Source organism: Salmo salar, chromosome 19 (genome assembly GCF_965601325.2).
Source record: "Salmo salar chromosome 19, fSalSal1, whole genome shotgun sequence".
Lineage (NCBI taxonomy): Eukaryota > Metazoa > Chordata > Actinopteri > Salmoniformes > Salmonidae > Salmo > Salmo salar.
In genome coordinates this window covers 27,656,531-27,666,561 of record NC_138309.1, presented here as the reverse complement: position 1 = coordinate 27,666,561, position 10,031 = coordinate 27,656,531, and positions in this window count along the sequence as shown.

The window sequence follows — 10,031 nt, the reverse complement described above, 5'->3', positions numbered from 1 at the left end:
TCTCCTCCCAGCGGTCTCAGCATGCATGGCGGAAGCCTAACGTCACTGGGACAAGCCCCTGTTCAGCTAGATCCAAACCTCGGCAAACCTCCAGTAGTTGAGCTGTCCCTGGCTAGCCACCTCTACCCCAGTGCATCATCTATGACCGGCACTGCTCTCCTCTCCTCCATATTCCAAAAGGTCTATGTGGCTGTGGCACGTTCAGTACAGGTGTTGAACGTAACGTCCCTACTGCTGGCATACCAAGCCAAGCCAATGAGCACTCTCTTAGTCAATGGCAAAATCAGCCCAGACCAATGGGACGAGATCTGCGTCATTGCGGATCTCAACCTCCGATCCTCCAGAGGTGCATGTGTGCGTGTATGTGTTTGTGTTTCTGTTCAACCAAATATTTCTTAAGCCCAGTGGTCGAAATTCTTGCTGGATTCATTGTGCTTGCATCTTCCTGGGGTCCTGCTGCTCCACGGCTGTACAATCATATTTGCTGAAGTACAGAAGACTCTGCCTCCCTCTTTGGTGGCTCCATCTCTGTTGATCTGCTCAGGATTCAGTATGCACGCGAAGCAGTGACTTCAGGGGGACCTGTGCAAACATAATAGTTTCAGTATAGCTTAAGTTTTTCAAATTATTTTCGTTTTTATTTTCGTTTCAGTTTTTGTTTACTATAACCTTGATCTGTACTCCTAAAATAGGGGGGTCTCGCTCAACCCCTGAGTATCCCCCGTGCCACAGCTCTCCCCTCAGCGCTTTCACAAGCAACTAAAGCAGAAAAACAATTTGCCAGTCACCACCAAGCAGTCCCCGAATCCCAGTGTTTCAACACTGCCCTATGTAATAAAAAAGTATCTGTTGCATCCAGGCTTCTTGCCAAAGGTACAGAGGAGAAATACGACAAAGGGGCAACTCGCTCCAATGCCCCCAGAGGGCACTACGGCACCACTAGTGAGTGAGAGTCATTCGACTTGTGGCCGATCGCTGCAAGAGCAGGGAACTGGTGGCATGCACAGTCAAATCAAATCAAATTTGCCACATGCGCCGAATACAACAGGTGTAGTAGACCTTACAGTGAAATGTTTACTTACAAGCCCTTAACCAACAATGCAGTTTTAAGAAAATACCCCCAAAAAAGTCAAAGTAAGTAATTTGTATCAAGAATATGCATATCCTTGCTTCATGTCCTGAGCTACAGGCAGTTAGATTTCGGTATGTCATTTTAGGCGAAAATGTAAAAAAGGGGTGGATCCTTAAGAGCTTAGTGATGAGCTTTGAGGGCACTATGGTGTTGAACGCTGAGCTGTAGTCAATGAATAGTATTCTCACATAAGTGCTCTTTTTGTCCAGTTTGGACTAGCCTTTCAAAGCATTTCATGGCTACAGACATGAGTGCTACGGGTCGATAGTCATTTAGGCAGGCTACCTTAGTGTTCTTGGGCACATGGACTATGGTGGTCTACTTGAAACATATTACAGACTCAGACAGAGAGAGGTTGAAAATGTCAGTGAAGACACTTGCCAGTTGGTCAGAGCATGCTCAGAGTACATGTCCTGGTCATCCGTCTGGCACAGCGGCCTTGTGAATGTTGACCTGTTTAAAGGTCTTACTCACATCGGCTGCGGAGAGTGTGATCACACAGTCTTCTGGAACAGCTGATGCTCTCATGCATGTTTCAGTGTTACTTGCCTCGAAGTGAGCATAGAAGTTATTTAGCTCGTCTGGTAGGCTTGTATCACTGGGCAGCTCTCGGCTGTGCTTCCACTTGCTTCTAATCCTGGTACGTCCTGGTTCCCAGGGGTCATTGCATACACTCCAGTCTGGACCTAAGAATCCGCAACAGCTATCATCATGTTCTGTATGCTTACATACAATATGCTGTTTCGTTTTATTCGTCAAGGCAACTGGTTCAGTTCAGTCGACCTATAGGGGGCTTATTTTCATATAAGCATTCTGCCAGCACACAGGACATTTTCAGGTTTCCTTTCAAAGCACAGCCTACAAATACCTTGCTGTTCCCTTCGGGCTAGCACTTACATTTACATTTACATTTAAGTCATTTAGCAGACGCTCTTATCCAGAGCGACTTACAAATTGGTGCATTCACCTTATGATATCCAGTGGAACAACCACTTTACAATAGTGCATCTAAATCTTTTAAGGGGGGGGGGGGTTAGAAGGATTACTTTATCCTATCCTAGGTATTCCTTAAAGAGGTGGGGTTTCAGGTGTCTCCGGAAGGTGGTGATTGACTCCGCTGTCCTGGCGTCGTGAGGGAGCTTGTTCCACCATTGGGGTGCCAGAGCAGCGAACAGTTTTGACTGGGCTGAGCGGGAACTGTGCTTCCTCAGAGGTAGGGGGGCCAGCAGGCCAGAGGTGGATGAACGCAGTGCCCTTGTTTGGGTGTATGGCCTGATCAGAGCCTGAAGGTATGGAGGTACCGTTCCCTTCACAGCTCCGTAGGCAATCACCATGGTCTTGTAGCGGATGCGAGCTTCAACTGGAAGCCAGTGGAGAGAGCGGAGGAGCGGGGTGACGTGAGAGAACTTGGGAAGGTTGAACACCAGACGGGCTGCGGCGTTCTGGATGAGTTGTAGGGGTTTAATGGCACAGGCAGGGAGCCCAGCCAACAGCGAGTTGCAGTAATCCAGACGGGAGATGACAAGTGCCTGGATTAGGACCTGCGCCGCTTCCTGTGTGAGGCAGGGTCGTACTCTGCGAATGTTGTAGAGCATGAACCTACAGGATCGGGTCACCGCCTTGATGTTAGTGGAGAACGACAGGGTGTTGTCCAGGATCACGCCAAGGTTCTTAGCACTCTGGGAGGAGGACACAAGGGAGTTGTCAACCGTGATGGGAAGATCATGGAACGGGCAGTCCTTCCCCGGGAGGAAGAGCAGCTCCGTCTTGCCGAGGTTCAGCTTGAGGTGGTGATCCGTCATCCACACTGATATGTCTGACAGACATGCAGAGATGCTATTCGCCGCCTGGTTATCAGAAGGGGGAAAGGAGAAGATTAATTGTGTGCCGTCTGCATAGCAATGATAGGAGAGACCATGTGAGGATATGACAGAGCCAAGTGACTTGGTGTATAGCGAGAATAGGAGAGGGCCTAGAACACAGCCCTGGGGGACACCAGTGGTGAGAGCGCATGGTGTGGAGACAGATTCTCGCCACGCCACCTGGTAGGAGCGACCTGTCAGGTAGGACGCAATCCAAGCGTGGGCCGCGCCGGAGATGCCCAACTCGGAGAGGGTGGAGAGGAGGATCTGATGGTTCACAGTATCAAAGGCAGCAGATAGGTCTAGAAGGATGAGAGCAGAGGAGAGAGAGTTAGCTTTAGCAGTGCGGAGAGCCTCCGTGACACAGAGAAGAGCAGTCTCAGTTGAATGCCCAGTCTTGAAACCTGACTGATTTGGATCAAGAAGGTCATTCTGAGAGAGATAGCAGGAGAGCTGGCCAAGGACGGCACGTTCAAGAGTTTTGGAGAGAAAAGAAAGAAGGGATACTGGTCTGTAGTTGTTGACATCGGAGGGATCGAGTGTAGGTTTTTTCAGAAGGGGTGCAACTCTCTCTCTCTTGAAGACGGAAGGGACGTAGCCAGCGGTCAAGGATGAGTTGATGAGCGAGGTGAGGTAGGGGAGAAGGTCTCCGGAAATGGTCTGGAGAAGAGAGGAGGGGATAGGGTCAAGTGGGCAGGTTGTTGGGCGGCCGGCCGTCACAAAACGCGAGATTTCATCTGGAGAGAGAGGGGAGAAAGAGGTCAAAGCACAGGGTAGGGCAGTGTGAGCAGGACCAGCAGTGTCATTTGACTTAGCAAACGAGGATCGGATATCGTCAACCTTCTTTTCAAAATGGTTGACGAAGTCATCCGCAGAGAGGGAGGAGGGGGGGGAGGGGGAGGAGGATTCAGGAGGGAGGAGAAGGTAGCAAAGAGCTTCCTAGGGTTAGAGGCAGATGCTTGGAATTTAGAGTGGTAGAAAGTGGCTTTAGCAGCAGAGACAGAAGAGGAGAATGTAGAGAGGAGGGAGTGAAAGGATGCCAGGTCCGCAGGGAGGCGAGTTTTCCTCCGTTTCCGCTCGGCTGCCCGGAGCCCTGTTCTGTGAGCTCGTAGTGAGTCGTCGAGCCACGGAGCAGGAGGGGAAGACCGAGCCGGCCTGGAGGATAGGGGACAGAGAAAATCAAAGGATGCAGAAAGGGAGGAGAGGAGGGTTGAGGAGGCAGAATCAGGAGATAGGTTGGAGAAGGTTTGAGCAGAGGGAAGAGATGATAGGATGGAAGAGGAGAGAGTAGCGGGAGAGAGAGAGCGAAGGTTGGGACGGCGCAATACCATCCAAGTAGGGGCAGAGTGAGAAGTGTTGGATGAGAGCAAGAGGGAAAAGGATACATGGTAGTGGTCGGAGATTTGGAGAGGAGTTGCAATGAGATTAGTGGAAGAACAGCATCTAGTAAAGATGAGGTCAAGCGTATTGCCTGCCTTGTGAGTAGGGGGGGAAGGTGAGAGGGTGAGGTCAAAAGAGGAGAGGAGTGGAAAGAAGGAGGCAGAGAGGAATGAGTCAAAGGTAGACGTGGGGAGGTTAAAGTCACCCAGAACTGTGAGAGGTGAGCCATCCTCAGGAAAGGAACTTATCAAGGCGTCAAGCTCATTGATGAACTCTCCAAGGGAACCTGGAGGGCGATAAATGATAAGGATGTTAAGCTTGAAAGGGCTGGTAACTGTGACAGCATGGAATTCAAATGAGGAGATAGACAGATGGGTCAGGGGAGAAAGAGAGAATGTCCACTTGGGAGAGATGAGGATTCCAGTGCCACCCCCCCGCTGGCTCGATGCTCTAGGGGTATGCGAGAACACGTGGGCAGACGAAGAGAGAGCAGTAGGAGTAGCAGTGTTATCTGTGGTAATCCATGTTTCTGTCAGTGCCAGGAAGTCTAGGGACTGGAGGGTAGCATAGGCTGAGATGAACTCAGCCTTGTTGGCTGCAGACCGGCAGTTCCAGAGGCTGCCGGAGACCTGGAACTCCACGTGGGTCGTGCGCGCTGGGACCACCAGGTTAGAGTGGCAGCGGCCACGCGGTTGTGTTGACCCTAACCCTGGTAAATTTAGTGGAATGTTGACCCTAACCCTGGTAGATGAAGTGGAATGTTGACCCTAACCCTGGTAAATGAAGTGGAATGTTGACCCCAACCCTGGTAGATGAAGTGGAATGTTGACCCTAACCCTGGTAAATGAAGTGGAATGTTGACCCTAACCCCGGTAAATGAAGTGGAATGTTGACCCTAACCCTGGTAGATGAAGTGGAATGTTGACCCTAACCCTGGTAAATGAAGTGGAATGTTGACCCTAACCCTGGTAGATGAAGTGGAATGTTGACCCTAACCCTGGTAAATGAAGTGGAATGTTGACCCTAACCCTGGTAAATGAAGTGGAATGTTGACCCCAACCCTGGTAGATGAAGTGGAATGTTGACCCCAACCCTGGTAAATGAAGTGGAATGTTGACCCTAACCCTGGTAGATGAAGTGGAATGTTGACCCTAACCCTGGTAAATGAAGTGGAATGTCAGCTGACCAAGTTCTATCAAAGTCTGACGTACAAGGCTACAGCCTGAGGATCATACATGTTTGATGCACCTCATAGTCCTCCCCAGCAGAGAGCAGCATCTCCATGACCTTGTTCAGCTGGAAAATAAAGGGTGAAGTAGAAGTCTGCTTTTCCAGAAGGGGGAGTAGTGAACTCATTACGATCCTGAGCGTTCAGTTGTTCCACTCTCCCATAGAGGTCCTCTGTGTCCCTCAAACACAATTTTGGACCTCGAAGCCAGTTCCACTGGGTTTTTTCATTGTTCCCCCTAATCAGGGACAGATTTAGACCTGGGACGTCAGGTGGGTGCAATTAAATGTCAGGTAGAACAGAAAACCAGCAGGCTCCGGACCTCATAGGGTAAGAGTTTAATACCCCTGCTCTTTGTCATTCTATGCATTCTCCCTTCTGCATTATGGTTAAGAAGGGATGGGCGTAGCCAAAGCATTAATCAATCACGCTTAACTGTTCCAGTACATAGTTTATGTCCCCAAAGACAAGTCTGATCAAACTCCAATGCATCTTCAGGAGCCCAGGGAAACAGAGAGAGGACATGTGACCTTTTCTGGGGACATATACACAGATGAAAGATGGAAATAAAACTGTCCTTAAACCTTACTCACCAAAGCAAGACAGGTGACACCTGTAGCAATTAATCTCCATTCAATGTATGTTTGATACGTTGTCTACGGCTTCGGTCAATGAAATGAACATAAATGAGTTTTGTCTTTTGTCTTTGATACTGAAAAATAGATAGTTTAATTGTAATATTATGTAAAACGTTGTGGTTATTTGTGTGAATATGACCCTATGCCGAATGTGCACTGAATAAATACAGTGAGCTTTCTGCCTTTCTACCTGGATTCATAGACTAGTACAACATTATTGTGTTGAAAATAATCGACTGAAATATTGTGATCTTCATTTATTTCAATACTATGTTCTGTCTGACAACAGAGATAACACTTATGTGTTGTCAAGATTGCTATCAATGTTATCACATCATTAGTAGCATACGTACTGTACAATGATATTGCAAGTTTGTGCACTAGTGTGCGTCAACATTACTACATGCAAGGCCATTAGTGCATGTTTTCTCCCCTATTTTCCTTCAAACACTCCTCTATCTGTCCATATGCTGCCACAGCTGAGCCCAGGGACAGAGACCGAGAGGAATAATTGAGTCCACCATGAAGAAAATGAGAACATTTATTTAAATCTTTATGGACCTTAAGCATCGACTCTTAATTTGAATTGATTTGACATTATCTTTATATAAAATGTGTGATTCACGTTTCGCCTTGAGAAGATTATAAAATCAATTTATCAACAACTTTATTGTAAAACAACCACACAACAGTGCTTGGCCAATTTATAAATGTCAGTTGACATTAAGTGTTTTATCGCTGGGAGATAGAGTGTCTTAAATGGGTGGGCTCTAAATCTCATTGGAAGTGTGCGCCTCAAGCACTCGGCTGTTCTCTCATCTGTCTAGCTACCACACTGGCCCAGCCAAATCCCAGCTGATGGGAAACACTGGGGAATATGTTCAAATTGAAAGAAGAAACAAAGGCTATTTACTGACAAAGGCCTTGTAATTGTTTTTATTCTCCCAAGACTTTAGCCTGAGAGAAATAAAGCCAGATGTGAATTTGCATTGTCAATTAAAATAGTTAAAATTAATTATACAGAGAAAAGAGATTTGGAAGAAAAAAGTTGTCCTCCCACTCCTGTACTCGTACTCTTGAGGGTAAAGCTAAATTAGCTTGTCTGATTGACATGGCTGCAGCAGGCTTGAAGAAACGTTGATGGCTGTCAGTTATTTCATTTTTCATTTGGGTAGTTTTAAGAGTGTTTTGATATCTATAAAAGCCAGTTTCTCATAGCAACAAATATTTGTTTTCCTCCTATACCCCAAACCGAGTAAGATGTTATCACCACAACAAATTAAAGTGGTTTTGATTTCTAGGAAATCAGACAGACTTTTTTGTGTCTTTAGAAGTCTATAGATAGAGAGACAAGGTTAACTGAATTATTTACAAAATATTGTAATTTATTCCCTTAATCTTGTATTTTCATTCAACTGTTTACCACAAATATAGTACATTCATTCACCAAGGAAAATAGGATTTACTATCATGGCACAAAACACTGAGACTAATACAAAAGTCAAGATGGTTACCCAGGTATACAATGGTGCATTGAACCATTGTGCGCTTGGCACAGCAACCGGTAATTAAAAATATAAATTAGACATTTTTTAGTTATGGTTAATTAGAAGAACTTGCCTTGATACTAAGGCACACTTGGAGTGTTGACACAGCTAATCTACCAGGACCTCATCAAACCAAGAAGGAACTTGTTGAGTTTAATCAAAAGGGGAGATTTCATATTCTAATTATCACCTCTAATTAACATAAGGTGCTAATTGCTAATTATGACATATTATTATGAATGCAAACTCTACTAGTGTACTGTGAGTCTAGGCTACTGAGAGAATAGGGAAAAACTAATTAGGCATGTCATGGACAAAACAAACAGTTATGAATATGAATTGGCTACTGAGTGCTACCTAAACAACAGATGGAGGGTAGATATTGCCTGAAGCAGCTTTGTGGGAATCGTCATAGACCGAACATTCAAATGCCAAGGCCAGCTTCAGAGCTTGATCAAGCTGTAATCTTGAAATCTTGGCCTTCCTGGGGTTGGCATTTTGAGTTTCTTCCGGGGCAGCGCACCTGTATACTGCAAACACAGCATGCTATTATCACACGATCTTCCACATCTTCTATGACACTGAAATTCAAAAGATTTTCACAGGTGTTTTGAAATGACTTGCTGACAGAAGAGTCAATAGCTAGGTCCCTTTTCCCCCCACAATTAATTCAATTAAATGTACCTTTGATATTTTGGTCATTACATTTCTATCTCACAATCATGAATGTTTCAGCTATACAGATTGAGTAGAGCCCCCATGTTTTGAGGCTATAATATAGTGTTTGGTCTCCTGACGGGCCGACCCCAGGTGGTGAAGGTAGGAAACAACACTTCCACTTCGCTAATCCTCAACACAAGGCCCCCACAAGGGTGGCCATGCACGCCTCCAACTCAATCATCAAGTTTGCAGACGACACAACAGTAGTAGGCCTGATTACCAACTATAACAAGACAGCCTACAGGGAAGAGGTGAGGGCCAGAAAAATAACCTCTCCCTCAACATCAACAAAACAAAGGAGCTGATCTTGGACTTCAGGAAACAGGAGAGGGAGCATTCCCATATCGATGGGACCGCAGTGGAGAAGATGAAATATTGCAAGTTCCTCGGCCTACACATCACTGATGATCTGAAATGGTCCACCCACACAGACAGTGTGGTGAAGAAAGAGCAACAGCGCCTCCTCAACCTCAGGAGGCTGAAGAAATTCTGCTTAGCCCCTAAGACCCTCAGGAACCTTTACAGATGCACAATTGAGAGCATCCTGTTGGGCTGTATCACCGCCTGGTACGGAAACTGCACCGAACGCAACTGCAGGGCTCTCCAGAGGGTGGTACGATTTGCCCAACGCATCAGTGGGGGCACACTGACTGCCCTCAGGACACAGCAGCCGATGGGAAAGGAAGGCCAAAAAGATCATCAAAGACATCAACCACCCGAACCATGGACTGTTCACCCCGCTATCATCCAGAAGCCAAGGTCAGTACAGGTGCATCATAGCTGGGACCAAAAGATGGCGCCGAGCGGATGGCTTATGTTTTACATGTTCCTAACCAACTGTGCTATTTTGTAAAGAAGTTTTGCGTAGTTTAACTTAGTTTTTAAAGCGTTTTCGTACATAATGCTACCGTCTCTTATGACCGAATATCATTTCTGGACATCAGAACAGAGATTACTCAGCTCGAACTGGAAGAAGCTTTTTCCTTTAACGAGTCTGACGAGAAGGATATAATGCTTTCCGGGGAACAAGCCATAATCCCCGTCATTTGCGTGAAGAAAAGACGGAGGAAAGGGGGGCACAGGTCAGGCTGCCTTCTGAGAATTCGTAGGCAAGCGAGTAAACTCCCACTGCCATCCATTCTATTGGCCAATGTGCAATCATTGGAAAACAAACTGATGACTTACTATCAAAATTATCCTACCAACGGGGCATTAAAAACTGTAATATCATATGTTTCACCGAGTCGTGGCCGAACGACGACACGGATAATATAGAGCTGGCGGGATTTTCCATGCACCGGCAGAACAGAGACCCTACATCTGGTAAGACGAGGGGGGTGGGGGTGTGTGTCTATTTGTCAATAACAGCTGGTGCACGATGTTTAATAGGAAAGAAGTCTCGAGGTATTGCTTGCCTGAGACAGAGTACCTTATGATAACCTGTGGACCACAGTATATACCAAGAGTTCTCATCTATATTATTCGTAGCCGTCTATCCACAGACCATTGCTAAGACCGCACTCA